This window comes from Brassica napus, unplaced genomic scaffold (assembly GCF_020379485.1).
Source record: "Brassica napus cultivar Da-Ae unplaced genomic scaffold, Da-Ae ScsIHWf_81;HRSCAF=147, whole genome shotgun sequence".
In the NCBI taxonomy this organism is placed as follows: Eukaryota; Viridiplantae; Streptophyta; class Magnoliopsida; order Brassicales; family Brassicaceae; genus Brassica; species Brassica napus.
This window is the reverse complement of record NW_026016865.1, coordinates 1-15,965: the sequence shown is the minus strand read 5'-3', so window position 1 is coordinate 15,965 and position 15,965 is coordinate 1. Positions and strand designations below refer to the sequence as shown.

Sequence of the window (15,965 nt, the reverse complement as noted above, 5' to 3'; positions counted from 1 at the left end):
TTTTTTCAGCGGAATAGTGCATCGAGGTTATGGCGTTAAGAAAGCATCAAAAAACAACCTGAAAATCCGATTGGGATCCTTTTTTACGTCCCTTAACTTTCTGCAGCCCGTTGAGGGTCAAAACGGTTGAATTTGGGCCCGAAAAATTGCCACCCCTATTCACCGCCCTTTATGGTTTCTGGGCCTTTCCGAAATGGTGGCTATGGGCGACGTAGTTCCTCACGGTTCAAAAGTTATGAAGTTTCCAAGTTTAGACTCGTTTTAGGCCGAATAATAAAATAAAAATAATAATAAAAAGGGGTGCAACACGAGGACTTCCCGGGAGGTCACCCATCCTAGTACTACTCTCGCCCAAGCACGCTTAGCTGCGGAGTCTGATGGGATCGGTGCATTAGTGCTGGTATGATCGCACCGTTAGTACTACATCACTCGCGTTTCCATATATCATTTGTTTCGGCCGATCCAAGTGTAAGCGTGGGGGGCCCACATGATTTTGTGATTTTTTTTTTCAGCGGAATAGTGCATCGAGGTAATGGCGTTAAGAGAAAGCATCAAAAACACCTGAAAATCCGATTGGGATCCTTTTTTACGTCCCTTAACTTTCTGCAGCCCGTTTGAGGGTCAAAACGCTGAATTTGGGCCCGAAAAATTGCCACCCTATTCACCGCCCTTTATGGTTTCTGGGCCTTTCCGAAATGGGTATGGGCGACGTAGGCGTAGTAGTTCCCACGGTTCAAAAGTTATGAAGTTTCCAAGTTAGACTCGGTTAGGCCGAATAATAAAATAAAAATAATAATAAAAAGGGGTGCAACACGAGGACTTCCCGGGAGGTCACCCATCCTAGTACTACTCTCGCCCAAGCACGCTTCACTGCGGAGTTCTGATGGGATCCGGTGCATTAGTGCTGGTATGATCGCACCCGTTAGTACATCACTCGCGTTTCCATATATCATTGTTTCGGCCGATCCAAGTGTAAGGCCGTGGGGCCCAATGATTTTGTGATTTTTTTTTTCAGCGGAATAGTGCATCGAGGTTAATGGCGTTAAGAAAGCATCAAAAACAACCTGAAAATCCGATTGGGATCCTTTTTTACGTCCCTTAACTTTCTGCAGCCCGTTTGAGGGTCAAACGGCTGGCTGCTGAATTTGGGCCCGAAAAATTGCCACCCTATTCACCGCCCTTTATGGTTTCTGGCCTTTCCGAAATGGTGCTATGGGCGACACGTAGTTCCTCACGGTTTCAAAAGTTATGAAGTTTCCAAGTTTAGACTCGTTTTAGGCCGAATAATAAAATAAAAATAATAATAAAAAGGGGTGCAACACGAGGACTTCCCGGGAGGTCACCCATCCTAGTACTACTCTCGCCCAAGCACGCTTCACTGCGGAGTTCTGATGGGATCCGGTGCATTAGTGCTGGTATGATCGCACCCGTTAGTACATCACTCGCGTTTCCATATATCATTTGTTTCGGCCGATCCAAGTGTAAGGCCGTGGGGCCCACATGATTTTGTGATTTTTTTTTTCAGCGGAATAGTGCATCGAGGTTAATGGCGTTAAGAAAGCATCAAAAACAACCTGAAAATCCGATTGGGATCCTTTTTACGTCCCTTAACTTTCTGCAGCCCGTTTGAGGGTCAAAACGGCTGAATTTGGGCCCGAAAATTGCCACCCCTATTCACCGCCCTTTATGGTTTCTGGGCCTTTCCGAAATGGTGCTATGGGCGACGTAGTTCTCACGGTTCAAAGTTATGAAGTTTTCCAAGTTTAGACTCGTTTTAGGCCGAATAATAAAATAAAAATAATAATAAAAAGGGGTGCAACACGAGGACTTCCGGGAGGTCACCCATCCTAGTACTACTCTCGCCCAAGCACGCTTCATGCGGAGTTCTGATGGGATCCGGTGCATTAGTGCTGGTATGATCGCACCCGTTAGTACATCACTCGCGTTTCCATATATCATTGTTTCGGCCGATCCAAAGTGTAAGGCCGTGGGGCCCACATGATTTTGTGATTTTTTTTTCAGCGGAATAGTGCATCGAGGTTAATGGCGTTAAGAAAGCATCAAAAACAACCTGAAAATCCGATTGGGATCCTTTTTTACGTCCCTTAACTTTCTGCAGCCCGTTTGAGGGTCAAAACGGCTGAATTTGGGCCCGAAAATTGCCACCCCTATTCACCGCCCTTTATGGTTTCTGGCCTTTCCGAAATGGTGTGTTGCTGGGGCGACGTAGTTCCCCACGGTTCAAAAGTTATGAAGTTTCCAAGTTTAGATCGTTTTAGGCCGAATAATAAAATAAAAATAATAATAAAAAAGGGTTGCAACACGAGGACTTCCCGGGAGGTCACCCATCCTAGTACTACTCTCGCCCAAGCACGCTTCACTGCGGAGTTCTGATGGGATCCGGTGCATTAGTGCTGGTATGATCGCACCGTTGTACATCACTCGCGTTTCCATATATCATTTGTTTCGGCCGATCCAAGTGTAAGGCCGTGGGGCCCACATGATTTTGTGATTTTTTTTTTCAGCGGAATAGTGCATCGAGGTTAATGGCGTTAAGAAAACATCAAAAACAACCTGAAAATCCGATTGGGATCCTTTTTACGTCCCTTAACTTTCTGCAGCCCGTTTGAGGGTCAAAACGGCTGAATTTGGGCCCGAAAAATTGCCACCCCTATTCGCCGCCCTTTTATGGTTTCTGGGCCTTTCCGAAATGTGCTATGGGCGACGTAGTTCCCCACGGTTCAAAAGTTATGAAGTTTCCAAGTTTAGACTCGTTTTAGGCCGAATAATAAAAATAAAAATAATAATAAAAGGGGTGCAACACGAGGGACTTCCCGGGAGGTCACCCATCCTAGTACTACTCTCGCCCAAGCACGCTTCACTGCGGAGTTCTGATGGGATCCGGTGCATTAGTGCTGGTATGATCGCACCCGTTAGTACATCACTCGCGTTTCCATATATCTTTTGTTTCGGCCGATCCAAGTGTAAGGCCGTGGCCCACACATGATTTGTGATTTTTTTTTTCAGCGGAATAGTGCATCGAGGTTAATGGCGTTAAGAATATGAGTTTTTAGAGAGAACTACTCTGGTTGGATGTGTGACTGTGGATACACTCCAATGGAGTTAGATGAGACTTGTTCTTGGTGATTTGGTAAGAGATTGAGAAGAGAGTGTATGCGTGAGTGTATGAGTGGTTTTGAGATTAGGGAGACTAAGAGATTAAGAGAATATAAGACTTAAGAACAGAACTGGATGTTATTAGTAACCAGAACAATGAAGTGGAGAGGGGAAATCCCCCTTACTCCCTTGGTGTTTACAATCCGACATTAGCAAGCTTATATATGAGCTTTACTCATTGCACAAATCATAAACCCTAAGCTACAGATAAGACATGAAGGGTGGAGATGCTTTAATTTGAATTGGACGCTCAGGATCAGGTCTTGTGGTCTTTGCAAAGTGTTGGAACCGCCTGATTGGTTAAGTGAAAGCCTTGGCTGGAAATGCTCCTCATTGGCTCATGTATCTGCCCTCTTCTTTGGCCAGATACATAGTCAAGCCTTGCTCTTCCTTTCCAGCTATAGCCAGCCTGTCTTGGACTGCCACAGCCTATCACAAACCAGGCGCCAATCTCCTTTGCACACACAGCCTTCTTCTTTGTCTTCTTCTCTTAAGAGTCTCTTTTGTCTTCTTCTCTTAAGAACTGACCTGTGCCCTATTTTTGCACCAACTCTAAATAGGCTCAGATGGTCGAGATACAAACTTTTGGGTCGGCTTGGTCCGTACGGATCCGTACGGTCCGTACACTTCCGTACCAACTCCGTACGGCCACGCCCTAAGTTTGCCCACTCGACCATACACCTCCAAACTCCTTCCATGCCTTCTTAAGATCAGTCTCAGCCATTCTTGGACTTGACTTCACCCATGATAGATGCTTCAAGACACTCCTGAAGCTTTGCTGAACTCTTCTCAAGGGCTTGCCCTATTTATGAACAAGCTCCATTCTTCTCTTCAGTTCAACACTCCCCCTCAAGCTTAACTCTAGGAGATCCTGAGTTAAGCTTGGAACCATGAAGAGCTTCCTCATTAAAAACCTCACCAAGGAAAACCCTTTGGGACAAAACCTTGATGAGGGAAAAAGAGTAAAGCCTCCACGGCCTAGGGATTGGCCAGTGAGTCTTTGTGCCTTACCATCAATGTAAGGGACACAAAGACTCTGGATCATGGCCTCTTCTTGTGATGCAAGGTTGATCACATCTTCCCTTGCTCATCACCCTTCATCTTGTACTCTTCTCACGGTCTGACCTTCTTCTAGCTTCATATGGAACCATCAGATCATACTCGCACCAAGAGTATCAAGAACTTGTGGAGCCTTGGCTGCTTCTCCTTCTAGAGTCTCCACCTAGTTCTAAAGCTTCATGATCGGATGGTTCAGTCTGTAGTATCAAGGCTGCTCTGCTTTGGCCGCCTTGGTGATTGCTTCACCATCCTCCATCTTGCTTCACAAACCAGTCTGCTCCTCTTCTTGATTAACCGCCAAGTGCTCTCATCAAGAAGCCTTCTCAACACTCCCCCTCAAGCTTGACCATGTGGAACAAGTCAAGCTTGGAAGGAGAGCTTCTTGATCATCCATCTTTGCTCACTGCTGTCCACCTTCGTAAACCAGCATCTTTGTGATCATTGAAGTCTTCTCAACACTCCCCCTCAAGCTTGACCATATGGAACAAGTCAAGCTTGGGAGAGCAGCTTCATGATCACACCATCAGACCCTTGCAGCACCTTCTGAACTCGCCATCTCCATGGAATGTTTGTGGAACCTTCAGCTCCCTCTTCAGACTGCTCACACTGGAAGCCGCCTTGATAGAGTAGCTCCATCATCTTCACACAGCCGAGAGTGCTCTGAACACTCCCTTGTTCTTCCCACAGCCGGATGACTCCTTTTCCATCAGTTGCTTGCCATGGTCTTCCTTCTTTGCTCACTTAACTCCCCTCCTCAAGCTTGGATAGAATGAGGGTCCAAGCTTGGAAGTGAGCAGCCGTGAGTCTTCACTAACCAGTGGCACATCACCACTTCAGTAACCGCTCTCCATTGCTCATGACAATGGGCAATGCCTTCCTCTTTCTCTTGGATTGGTGATGAACTAAGAACACTTCTTGTATACCTGAAACACCACTCAAACTCCAGAGAAGATAAGACATAGGTGCATTGGGTCAGTCCTTGATTCCACATCAAGCTTGAACCCAATGACTCACTAAAGCAATGCAAGATCAAACAAGACACCCAAGTTTCAAATCATTGCAAGCTAATCTCTCTAAGTACTAGCATGATCCTACAGATTCATTGCGAGATACTTAGGAATATCTTGACAGCCCCTTACTCAGCTACTAGACATGAATCTAGTGCCTCAGTGTAAGGTAACTCCAAGACCAAATGCACTAGCTTTCAGTCGGTTTCTATATATGTATGCAAGCAGATTCAATCAACCACACAAGCAACATTATGAACCGGAGCTAAGCCTTTTAAACAATCTCAATCAACTCAACAAGTCTCTTTAAGCATCCTGGGATAGATTCTAAATTCATTTCATTTCATTTAGCAATCTTTAAACAATCCTCAGGTTTTCAATCACATCACAACACACAACCAGATTTTATCACAAGCTCATTACCACTTAAGGTTTAAAGAATCGCTTACTATCAAGGAACCAGGTTGGTCCTTGTATCACTCTCGGATGGTAAGCTCATGACCTTGAGGATATGTGAGTCTGGATCGTTACCCATCTCCTGCTTCTTCAGTTCATGACTTCCTCCTTGTTTCTCTAACTCAAAGACCCCTCCTTTCTCCTTCTCTTCTTGGCAGCTTTCTTGATGAACCGGATGGGAAAGCTCTTGGACAAGGCACCTTGGATGAGGTTCGCGAGGCCTCTCCATACACCTCTGCTTCCAATGAGTCTCTCCATCAGTATGGACAGGAGAAAGGATAAGAGCCACGCCAGCTTCAGTCTTCTACTTCATGGAGAAACTGAACTCGGATGTAAAAGGCTTCAAGGGTTGGATTTGAGCTGAGGTGAGAGCAAGTGATTTGCGGAAGCTACAGCTCAGGTTCTGATGAACCTGGCTCTGATACCATATGAGTTTTTAGAGAGAACTACTCTGGTTGGATGTGTGACTGTGGATACACTCCAATGGAGTTAGATGAGACTTGTTCTTGGTGATTTGGTAAGAGATTGAGAAGAGAGTGTATGCGTGAGTGTATGAGTGGTTTTGAGATTAGGGAGACTAAGAGATTAAGAGAATATAAGACTTAAGAACAGAACTGGATGTTATTAGTAACCAGAACAATGAAGTGGAGAGGGGAAATCCCCCTTACTCCCTTGGTGTTTACAATCCGACATTAGCAAGCTTATATATGAGCTTTACTCATTGCACAAATCATAAACCCTAAGCTACAGATAAGACATGAAGGGTGGAGATGCTTTAATTTGAATTGGACGCTCAGGATCAGGTCTTGTGGTCTTTGCAAAGTGTTGGAACCGCCTGATTGGTTAAGTGAAAGCCTTGGCTGGAAATGCTCCTCATTGGCTCATGTATCTGCCCTCTTCTTTGGCCAGATACATAGTCAAGCCTTGCTCTTCCTTTCCAGCTATAGCCAGCCTGTCTTGGACTGCCACAGCCTATCACAAACCAGGCGCCAATCTCCTTTGCACACACAGCCTTCTTCTTTGTCTTCTTCTCTTAAGAGTCTCTTTTGTCTTCTTCTCTTAAGAACTGACCTGTGCCCTATTTTTGCACCAACTCTAAATAGGCTCAGATGGTCGAGATACAAACTTTTGGGTCGGCTTGGTCCGTACGGATCCGTACGGTCCGTACACTTCCGTACCAACTCCGTACGGCCACGCCCTAAGTTTGCCCACTCGACCATACACCTCCAAACTCCTTCCATGCCTTCTTAAGATCAGTCTCAGCCATTCTTGGACTTGACTTCACCCATGATAGATGCTTCAAGACACTCCTGAAGCTTTGCTGAACTCTTCTCAAGGGCTTGCCCTATTTATGAACAAGCTCCATTCTTCTCTTCAGTTCAACAAAGAAAGCATCAAAAACAACCTGAAAATCCGATTGGGATCCTTTTTTACGTCCCTTAACTTTCTGCAGCCCGTTTGAGGGTCAAAACGGCTGAATTTGGGCCCGAAAAATTGCCACCCCTATTCACCGCCCTTTATGGTTTCTGGGCCTTTCCGAAATGGTGCTATGGGCGACGTAGTTCCTCACGGTTCAAAAGTTATGAAGTTTCCAAGTTTAGACTCGTTTTAGGAATAAAATAAAATAAAAATAATAATAAAAAGGGGTGCAACACGAGGACTTCCCGGGAGGTCACCCATCCTAGTACTACTCTCGCCCAAGCACGCTTCACTGCGGAGTTCTGATGGGATCCGGTGCATTAGTGCTGGTATGATCGCACCCGTTAGTACATCACTCGCGTTTCCATATATCATTTGTTTCGGCCAATCCAAGTGTAAGGCCGTGGGGCCCACATGATTTTGTGATTTTTTTTTTCAGCGGAATAGTGCATCGAGGTTAATGGCGTTAAGAAAGCATCAAAAACAACCTGAAAATCCGATTGGGATCCTTTTTTACGTCCCTTAACTTTCTGCAGCCCGTTTGAGGGTCAAAACGGCTGAATTTGGGCCCGAAAAATTGCCACCCCTATTCACCGCCCTTTATGGTTTCTGGGCCTTTCCGAAATGGTGCTATGGGCGACGTAGTTCCTCACGGTTCAAAAGTTATGAAGTTTCCAAGTTTAGACTCGTTTTAGGCCGAATAATAAAATAAATAATAATAAAAAGGGGTGCAACACGAGGACTTCCCGGGAGGTCACCCATCCTAGTACTACTCTCGCCCAAGCACGCTTCACTGCGGAGTTCTGATGGGATCCGGTGCATTAGTGCTGGTATGATCGCACCCGTTAGTACATCACTCGCGTTTCCATATATCATTTGTTTCGGCCGATCCAAGTGTAAGGCCGTGGGGCCCACATGATTTTGTGATTTTTTTTCAGCGGAATAGTGCATCGAGGTTAATGGCGTTAAGAAAGCATCAAAAACAACCTGAAAATCCGATTGGGATCCTTTTTTACGTCCCTTAACTTTCTGCAGCCCGTTTGAGGGTCAAAACGGCTGAATTTGGGCCCGAAAAATTGCCACCCCTATTCACCGCCCTTTATGGTTTCTGGGCCTTTCCGAAATGGTGCTATGGGCGACGTAGTTCCTCACGGTTCAAAAGTTATGAAGTTTCCAAGTTTAGACTCGTTTTAGGCCGAATAATAAAATAAAAATAATAATAAAAAGGGGTGCAACACGAGGACTTCCCGGGAGGTCACCCATCCTAGTACTACTCTCGCCCAAGCACGCTTCACTGCGGAGTTCTGATGGGATCCGGTGCATTAGTGCTGGTATGATCGCACCCGTTAGTACATCACTCGCGTTTCCATATATCATTTGTTTCGGCCAATCCAAGTGTAAGGCCGTGGGGCCCACATGATTTTGTGATTTTTTTTTCAGCGGAATAGTGCATCGAGGTTAATGGCGTTAAGAAAGCATCAAAAACAACCTGAAAATCCGATTGGGATCCTTTTTTACGTCCCTTAACTTTCTGCAGCCCGTTTGAGGGTCAAAACGGCTGAATTTGGGCCCGAAAAATTGCCACCCCTATTCACCGCCCTTTATGGTTTCTGGGCCTTTCCGAAATGGTGCTATGGGCGACGTAGTTCCTCACGGTTCAAAAGTTATGAAGTTTCCAAGTTTAGACTCGTTTTAGGCCGAATAATAAAATAAAAATAATAATAAAAAGGGGTGCAACACGAGGACTTCCCGGGAGGTCACCCATCCTAGTACTACTCTCGCCCAAGCACGCTTCACTGCGGAGTTCTGATGGGATCCGGTGCATTAGTGCTGGTATGATCGCACCCGTTAGTACATCACTCGCGTTTCCATATATCATTTGTTTCGGCCAATCCAAGTGTAAGGCCGTGGGGCCCACATGATTTTGTGATTTTTTTTTTCAGCGGAATAGTGCATCGAGGTTAATGGCGTTAAGAAAGCATCAAAAACAACCTGAAAATCCGATTGGGATCCTTTTTTACGTCCCTTAACTTTCTGCAGCCCGTTTGAGGGTCAAAACGGCTGAATTTGGGCCCGAAAAATTGCCACCCCTATTCACCGCCCTTTATGGTTTCTGGGCCTTTCCGAAATGGTGCTATGGGCGACGTAGTTCCTCACGGTTCAAAAGTTATGAAGTTTCCAAGTTTAGACTCGTTTTAGGCCGAATAATAAAATAAAAATAATAATAAAAAGGGGTGCAACACGAGGACTTCCCGGGAGGTCACCCATCCTAGTACTACTCTCGCCCAAGCACGCTTCACTGCGGAGTTCTGATGGGATCCGGTGCATTAGTGCTGGTATGATCGCACCCGTTAGTACATCACTCGCGTTTCCATATATCATTTGTTTCGGCCAATCCAAGTGTAAGGCCGTGGGGCCCACATGATTTTGTGATTTTTTTTTTCAGCGGAATAGTGCATCGAGGTTAATGGCGTTAAGAAAGCATCAAAAACAACCTGAAAATCCGATTGGGATCCTTTTTTACGTCCCTTAACTTTCTGCAGCCCGTTTGAGGGTCAAAACGGCTGAATTTGGGCCCGAAAAATTGCCACCCCTATTCACCGCCCTTTATGGTTTCTGGGCCTTTCCGAAATGGTGCTATGGGCGACGTAGTTCCTCACGGTTCAAAAGTTATGAAGTTTCCAAGTTTAGACTCGTTTTAGGCCGAATAATAAAATAAAAATAATAATAAAAAGGGGTGCAACACGAGGACTTCCCGGGAGGTCACCCATCCTAGTACTACTCTCGCCCAAGCACGCTTAACTGCGGAGTTCTGATGGGATCCGGTGCATTAGTGCTGGTATGATCGCACCCGTTAGTACATCACTCGCGTTTCCATATATCATTTGTTTCGGCCAATCCAAGTGTAAGGCCGTGGGGCCCACATGATTTTGTGATTTTTTTTTTCAGCGGAATAGTGCATCGAGGTTAATGGCGTTAAGAAAGCATCAAAAACAACCTGAAAATCCGATTGGGATCCTTTTTTACGTCCCTTAACTTTCTGCAGCCCGTTTGAGGGTCAAAACGGCTGAATTTGGGCCCGAAAAATTGCCACCCCTATTCACCGCCCTTTATGGTTTCTGGGCCTTTCCGAAATGGTGCTATGGGCGACGTAGTTCCTCACGGTTCAAAAGTTATGAAGTTTCCAAGTTTAGACTCGTTTTAGGCCGAATAATAAAATAAAAATAATAATAAAAAGGGGTGCAACACGAGGACTTCCCGGGAGGTCACCCATCCTAGTACTACTCTCGCCCAAGCACGCTTCACTGCGGAGTTCTGATGGGATCCGGTGCATTAGTGCTGGTATGATCGCACCCGTTAGTACATCACTCGCGTTTCCATATATCATTTGTTTCGGCCGATCCAAGTGTAAGGCCGTGGGGCCCACATGATTTTGTGATTTTTTTTTTCAGCGGAATAGTGCATCGAGGTTAATGGCGTTAAGAAAGCATCAAAAACAACCTGAAAATCCGATTGGGATCCTTTTTTACGTCCCTTAACTTTCTGCAGCCCGTTTGAGGGTCAAAACGGCTGAATTTGGGCCCGAAAAATTGCCACCCCTATTCACCGCCCTTTATGGTTTCTGGGCCTTTCCGAAATGGTGCTATGGGCGACGTAGTTCCTCACGGTTCAAAAGTTATGAAGTTTCCAAGTTTAGACTCGTTTTAGGCCGAATAAAAAATAAAAATAATAATAAAAAGGGGTGCAACACGAGGACTTCCCGGGAGGTCACCCATCCTAGTACTACTCTCGCCCAAGCACGCTTCACTGCGGAGTTCTGATGGGATCCGGTGCATTAGTGCTGGTATGATCGCACCCGTTAGTACATCACTCGCGTTTCCATATATCATTTGTTTCGGCCGATCCAAGTGTAAGGCCGTGGGGCCCACATGATTTTGTGATTTTTTTTTTTCAGCGGAATAGTGCATCGAGGTTAATGGCGTTAAGAAAGCATCAAAAACAACCTGAAAATCCGATTGGGATCCTTTTTTACGTCCCTTAACTTTCTGCAGCCCGTTTGAGGGTCAAAACGGCTGAATTTGGGCCCGAAAAATTGCCACCCCTATTCACCGCCCTTTATGGTTTCTGGGCCTTTCCGAAATGGTGCTATGGGCGACGTAGTTCCTCACGGTTCAAAAGTTATGAAGTTTCCAAGTTTAGACTCGTTTTAGGCCGAATAATAAAATAAAAATAATAATAAAAGGGGTGCAACACGAGGACTTCCCGGGAGGTCACCCATCCTAGTACTACTCTCGCCCAAGCACGCTTCACTGCGGAGTTCTGATGGGATCCGGTGCATTAGTGCTGGTATGATCGCACCCGTTAGTACATCACTCGCGTTTCCATATATCATTTGTTTCGGCCAATCCAAGTGTAAGGCCGTGGGGCCCACATGATTTTGTGATTTTTTTTTCAGCGGAATAGTGCATCGAGGTTAATGGCGTTAAGAAAGCATCAAAAACAACCTGAAAATCCGATTGGGATCCTTTTTTACGTCCCTTAACTTTCTGCAGCCCGTTTGAGGGTCAAAACGGCTGAATTTGGGCCCGAAAAATTGCCACCCCTATTCACCGCCCTTTATGGTTTCTGGGCCTTTCCGAAATGGTGCTATGGGCGACGTAGTTCCTCACGGTTCAAAAGTTATGAAGTTTCCAAGTTTAGACTCGTTTTAGGCCGAATAATAAAATAAAAATATAATAAAAAGGGGTGCAACACGAGGACTTCCCGGGAGGTCACCCATCCTAGTACTACTCTCGCCCAAGCACGCTTAACTGCGGGTTCTGATGGGATCCGGTGCATTAGTGCTGGTATGATCGCACCCGTTAGTACATCACTCGCGTTTCCATATATCATTTGTTTCGGCCGATCCAAGTGTAAGGCCGTGGGGCCCACATGATTTTGTGATTTTTTTTTTTCAGCGGAATAGTGCATCGAGGTTAATGGCGTTAAGAAAGCATCAAAAACAACCTGAAAATCCGATTGGGATCCTTTTTACGTCCCTTAACTTTCTGCAGCCCGTTTGAGGGTCAAAACGGCTGAATTTGGGCCCGAAAAATTGCCACCCCTATTCACCGCCCTTTATGGTTTCTGGGCCTTTCCGAAATGGTGCTATGGGCGACGTAGTTCCTCACGGTTCAAAAGTTATGAAGTTTCCAAGTTTAGACTCGTTTTAGGCCGAATAATAAAATAAAAATAATAATAAAAAGGGGTGCAACACGAGGACTTCCCGGGAGGTCACCCATCCTAGTACTACTCTCGCCCAAGCACGCTTCACTGCGGAGTTCTGATGGGATCCGGTGCATTAGTGCTGGTATGATCGCACCCGTTAGTACATCACTCGCGTTTCCATATATCATTTGTTTTCGGCCGATCCAAGTGTAAGGCCGTGGGGCCCACATGATTTTGTGATTTTTTTTTTCAGCGGAATAGTGCATCGAGGTTAATGGCGTTAAGAAAGCATCAAAAACAACCTGAAAATCCGATTGGGATCCTTTTTTACGTCCCTTAACTTTTCTGCAGCCCGTTTGAGGGTCAAAACGGCTGAATTTGGGCCGAAAAATTGCCACCCCTATTCACCGCCCTTTATGGTTTCTGGCCTTTCCGAAATGGTGCTATGGGCGACGTAGTTCCTCACGGTTCAAAAGTTATGAAGTTTCCAAGTTTAGACTCGTTTTAGGCCGAATAATAAAATAAAAAAATAATAAAAAGGGTGCAACACGAGGACTTCCCGGGAGGTCACCCATCCTAGTACTACTCTCGCCCAAGCACGCTTCACTGCGGAGTTCTGATGGGATCCGGTGCATTAGTGCTGGTATGATCGCACCCGTTAGTACATCACTCGCGTTTTCCATATATCATTTGTTTCGGCCGATCCAAGTGTAAGGCCGTGGGGCCCACATGATTTTGTGATTTTTTTTTTTCAGCGGAATAGTGCATCGAGGTTAATGGCGTTAAGAAAGCATCAAAAACAACCTGAAAATCCGATTGGGATCCTTTTTTACGTCCCTTAACTTTCTGCAGCCCGTTTGAGGGTCAAACGGCTGAATTTGGGCCCGAAAAATTGCCACCCCTATTCACCGCCCTTTATGGTTTCTGGGCCTTTCCGAAATGGTGCTATGGGCGACGTAGTTTCCTCACGGTTCAAAAGTTATGAAGTTTCCAAGTTTAGACTCGTTTTAGGCCGAATAATAAAATAAAATAATAATAAAAAGGGGTGCAACACGAGACTTCCCGGGAGGTCACCCATCCTAGTACTACTCTCGCCCAAGCACGCTTCACTGCGGAGTTCTGATGGGATCCGTGCATTAGTGCTGGTATGATCGCACCCGTTAGTACATCACTCGCGTTTCCATATATCATTTGTTTCGGCCGATCCAAGTGTAAGGCCGTGGGGCCCACATGATTTTGTGATTTTTTTTTTCAGCGGAATAGTGCATCGAGGTTAATGGCGTTAAGAAAGCATCAAAAACAACCTGAAATCCGATTGGGATCTTTTTTACGTCCCTTAACTTTCTGCAGCCCGTTTGAGGGTCAAAACGGCTGAATTTGGGCCCGAAAAATTGCCACCCCTATTCACCGCCCTTTATGGTTTCTGGGCCTTTCCGAAATGGTGCTATGGGCGACGTAGTTCCTCACGGTTCAAAGTTATGAAGTTTCCAAGTTTAGACTCGTTTTAGGCCGAATAATAAAATAAAATAATAATAAAAAGGGGTGCAACACGAGGACTTCCCGGGAGGTCACCCATCCTAGTACTACTCTCGCCCAAGCACGCTTCACTGCGGAGTTCTGATGGGATCCGGTGCATTAGTGCTGGTATGATCGCACCCGTTAGTACATCACTCGCGTTTCCATATACATTTGTTTCGGCCGATCCAAGTGTAAGGCCGTGGGGCCCACATGATTTGTGATTTTTTTTTTTTCAGCGGAATAGTGCATCGAGGTTAATGGCGTTAAGAAAGCATCAAAAACAACCTGAAAATCCGATTGGGATCCTTTTTTTACGTCCCTTAACTTTCTGCAGCCCGTTTGAGGGTCAAAACGGCTGAATTTGGGCCCGAAAAATTGCCACCCCTATTCACCGCCCTTTATGGTTTCTGGGCCTTTCCGAAATGGTGCTATGGGCGACGTAGTTCCTCACGGTTCAAAAGTTATGAGTTTTCCAAGTTTAGACTCGTTTTTTAGGCCGAAAATAAAATAAAAATAATATAAAAGGGGTGCAACACGAGGACTTCCCGGGAGGTCACCCATCCTAGTACTATCTCTCGCCCAAGCACGCTTCACTGCGGAGTTCTGATGGGATCCGGTGCATTAGTGCTGGTATGATCGCACCCGTTAGTACATCACTCGCGTTTCCATATATCATTTGTTTCGGCCGATCCAAGTGTAAGGCCGTGGGCCCACATGATTTTTTGTGATTTTTTTTTTTCAGCGGAATAGGCATCGAGGTTAATGGCGTTAAGAAAGCATCAAAACAACCTGAAAATCCGATTGGGATCCTTTTTTTACGTCCCTTAACTTTCTGCAGCCCCCGTTTGAGGGTCAAAACGGCTGAATTTGGGCCCGAAAATTGCCACCCCTTCACCGCCCTTTTATGTTTTCTGGGCCTTTCCGAAATGGTGCTATGGGCGACGTAGTTCCTCACGGTTTTTCAAAGTGTATGAAGTTCCAATTTTTTAGACTCGTTTAGGCCGAAAAAATAAAATAAAAATATAAAAAAGGGGTGCAACACGAGGACTTCCCGGGAGGTCACCCCATCCTAGTTACTACTCTCGCCCAAGCACGCTTCACTGCGGAGTTCTGATGGATCCCGGTGCATTAAGTGCTGGTATGATCGCACCCTTTAGTACATCACTCGCGTTTTCCTCCATATAGCATTTGTTTCGGCCGATCCAAGTGTAAGGCCGTGGGGCCCACATGATTTTGTGATTTTTTTTTTTTTCAGCGGAATAGTGCATCGAGGTTTATGGCGTTAGAAAGCATCAAAACAACCTGAAAATCCGATTGGGATCTTTTTTTAACGTCCCTTAACTTTTTTCTGCAGCCCTTTTGAGGGTCAAAAAACGGCGAATTTGGGCCCCGAAAATTGCCACCCCTATTCACCCCCTTTATGGTTTCTGGGCCTTTCCGAATGGTGCTATGGCGACGTAGTTTTTCCTCACGGTTTTCAAAGTTATGAAGTTTTCCAAGTTTAGACTCGTTTTAGCCCGAATAATAAAAATAAAAATAATAATAAAAAGGGGTGCAACACGAGGACTTCCGGGAGGTCACCCCTCCTAGTACTACTCTCGCCCAAGCACGCTTCACCTGCGGAGTCTGATGGGATCCGGTGCATTAGTGCTGGTATATCGCACCCGTTAGTACATCACTCGCGTTTCCATATATCATTTGTTTTCGGCCGATCCAAGTGTAAGGCCGGGGGCCCCACATGATTTTGTGATTTTTTTTTTCAGCGGAATAGTGCATCGAGGTTAATGGCGTTAAGAAAGCATCAAAAAACAACCTGAAAAATCCTATTGGGATCCTTTTTTACGTCCCTTAACTTTCTGCAGCCCGTTTGAGGGTCAAACGGTTGAATTTGGGCCCGAAAAATTGCCACCCCCCCAATTCACCGCCCTTTATGGTTTCTTCTGGCCTTTCCGAAATGGGTGCTATGGGCGACGTAGTTCCTCACGGTTTCAAAGTTATGAAGTTCCAGTTTAGACTCGTTTTAGGCCGAATAATAAAATAAAAATATAATAAAAAGGGGTGCAACACGAGGACTTCCCGGAGGGTCCACCCATCCTAGTACTAACTCTCGCCCAAGCCCAA

The 15,965-nt window shown here is 45.6% G+C and overlaps 21 non-coding genes and 2 pseudogenes across 21 annotated transcripts; all 23 read right to left on the bottom strand.

Annotated features, from left to right (window-relative positions):
• Positions 1–297: 297 nt before the first annotated feature.
• On the bottom strand, positions 298–414 carry LOC125605992. Its single transcript, XR_007337414.1, has one exon. It is a non-coding gene; the product is annotated as a 5S ribosomal RNA (ribosomal RNA).
• A 388-nt stretch (positions 415–802) lies between these two features.
• LOC125605983 lies at positions 803–921 on the bottom strand. Its single transcript, XR_007337405.1, has one exon. It is a non-coding gene; the product is annotated as a 5S ribosomal RNA (ribosomal RNA).
• Positions 922–1,310: 389 nt separating this feature from the next.
• On the bottom strand, positions 1,311–1,429 carry LOC125605982. Its single transcript, XR_007337404.1, has one exon. It is a non-coding gene; the product is annotated as a 5S ribosomal RNA (ribosomal RNA).
• Positions 1,430–1,810: 381 nt separating this feature from the next.
• LOC125605991 lies at positions 1,811–1,927 on the bottom strand. The gene has a single exon (XR_007337413.1). It is a non-coding gene; the product is annotated as a 5S ribosomal RNA (ribosomal RNA).
• Positions 1,928–2,312: 385 nt separating this feature from the next.
• On the bottom strand, positions 2,313–2,431 carry LOC125605987. Its single transcript, XR_007337409.1, has one exon. It is a non-coding gene; the product is annotated as a 5S ribosomal RNA (ribosomal RNA).
• A 381-nt stretch (positions 2,432–2,812) lies between these two features.
• LOC125605985 lies at positions 2,813–2,932 on the bottom strand. Its single transcript, XR_007337407.1, has one exon. It is a non-coding gene; the product is annotated as a 5S ribosomal RNA (ribosomal RNA).
• A 4,410-nt stretch (positions 2,933–7,342) lies between these two features.
• LOC125605981 lies at positions 7,343–7,461 on the bottom strand. Its single transcript, XR_007337403.1, has one exon. It is a non-coding gene; the product is annotated as a 5S ribosomal RNA (ribosomal RNA).
• Positions 7,462–7,843: 382 nt separating this feature from the next.
• LOC125605980 lies at positions 7,844–7,962 on the bottom strand. Its single transcript, XR_007337402.1, has one exon. It is a non-coding gene; the product is annotated as a 5S ribosomal RNA (ribosomal RNA).
• A 382-nt stretch (positions 7,963–8,344) lies between these two features.
• LOC125605979 lies at positions 8,345–8,463 on the bottom strand. The gene has a single exon (XR_007337401.1). It is a non-coding gene; the product is annotated as a 5S ribosomal RNA (ribosomal RNA).
• Positions 8,464–8,846: 383 nt separating this feature from the next.
• LOC125605978 lies at positions 8,847–8,965 on the bottom strand. Its single transcript, XR_007337400.1, has one exon. It is a non-coding gene; the product is annotated as a 5S ribosomal RNA (ribosomal RNA).
• A 384-nt stretch (positions 8,966–9,349) lies between these two features.
• LOC125605977 lies at positions 9,350–9,468 on the bottom strand. The gene has a single exon (XR_007337399.1). It is a non-coding gene; the product is annotated as a 5S ribosomal RNA (ribosomal RNA).
• Positions 9,469–9,852: 384 nt separating this feature from the next.
• Positions 9,853–9,971, bottom strand: LOC125605975. Its single transcript, XR_007337397.1, has one exon. It is a non-coding gene; the product is annotated as a 5S ribosomal RNA (ribosomal RNA).
• Positions 9,972–10,355: 384 nt separating this feature from the next.
• On the bottom strand, positions 10,356–10,474 carry LOC125605976. The gene has a single exon (XR_007337398.1). It is a non-coding gene; the product is annotated as a 5S ribosomal RNA (ribosomal RNA).
• A 383-nt stretch (positions 10,475–10,857) lies between these two features.
• Positions 10,858–10,976, bottom strand: LOC125605997. The gene has a single exon (XR_007337417.1). It is a non-coding gene; the product is annotated as a 5S ribosomal RNA (ribosomal RNA).
• Positions 10,977–11,360: 384 nt separating this feature from the next.
• On the bottom strand, positions 11,361–11,479 carry LOC125605996. The gene has a single exon (XR_007337416.1). It is a non-coding gene; the product is annotated as a 5S ribosomal RNA (ribosomal RNA).
• Positions 11,480–11,861: 382 nt separating this feature from the next.
• On the bottom strand, positions 11,862–11,979 carry LOC125605989. The gene has a single exon (XR_007337411.1). It is a non-coding gene; the product is annotated as a 5S ribosomal RNA (ribosomal RNA).
• A 384-nt stretch (positions 11,980–12,363) lies between these two features.
• On the bottom strand, positions 12,364–12,482 carry LOC125605995. Its single transcript, XR_007337415.1, has one exon. It is a non-coding gene; the product is annotated as a 5S ribosomal RNA (ribosomal RNA).
• A 382-nt stretch (positions 12,483–12,864) lies between these two features.
• On the bottom strand, positions 12,865–12,983 carry LOC125605984. The gene has a single exon (XR_007337406.1). It is a non-coding gene; the product is annotated as a 5S ribosomal RNA (ribosomal RNA).
• Positions 12,984–13,368: 385 nt separating this feature from the next.
• Positions 13,369–13,485, bottom strand: LOC125605990. Its single transcript, XR_007337412.1, has one exon. It is a non-coding gene; the product is annotated as a 5S ribosomal RNA (ribosomal RNA).
• A 380-nt stretch (positions 13,486–13,865) lies between these two features.
• LOC125605986 lies at positions 13,866–13,984 on the bottom strand. The gene has a single exon (XR_007337408.1). It is a non-coding gene; the product is annotated as a 5S ribosomal RNA (ribosomal RNA).
• A 384-nt stretch (positions 13,985–14,368) lies between these two features.
• Positions 14,369–14,488, bottom strand: LOC125605988. Its single transcript, XR_007337410.1, has one exon. It is a non-coding gene; the product is annotated as a 5S ribosomal RNA (ribosomal RNA).
• A 386-nt stretch (positions 14,489–14,874) lies between these two features.
• On the bottom strand, positions 14,875–14,996 carry LOC125605993 (annotated as a pseudogene).
• A 397-nt stretch (positions 14,997–15,393) lies between these two features.
• On the bottom strand, positions 15,394–15,510 carry LOC125605994 (annotated as a pseudogene).
• Between the last annotated feature and the right edge of the window lie 455 nt (positions 15,511–15,965).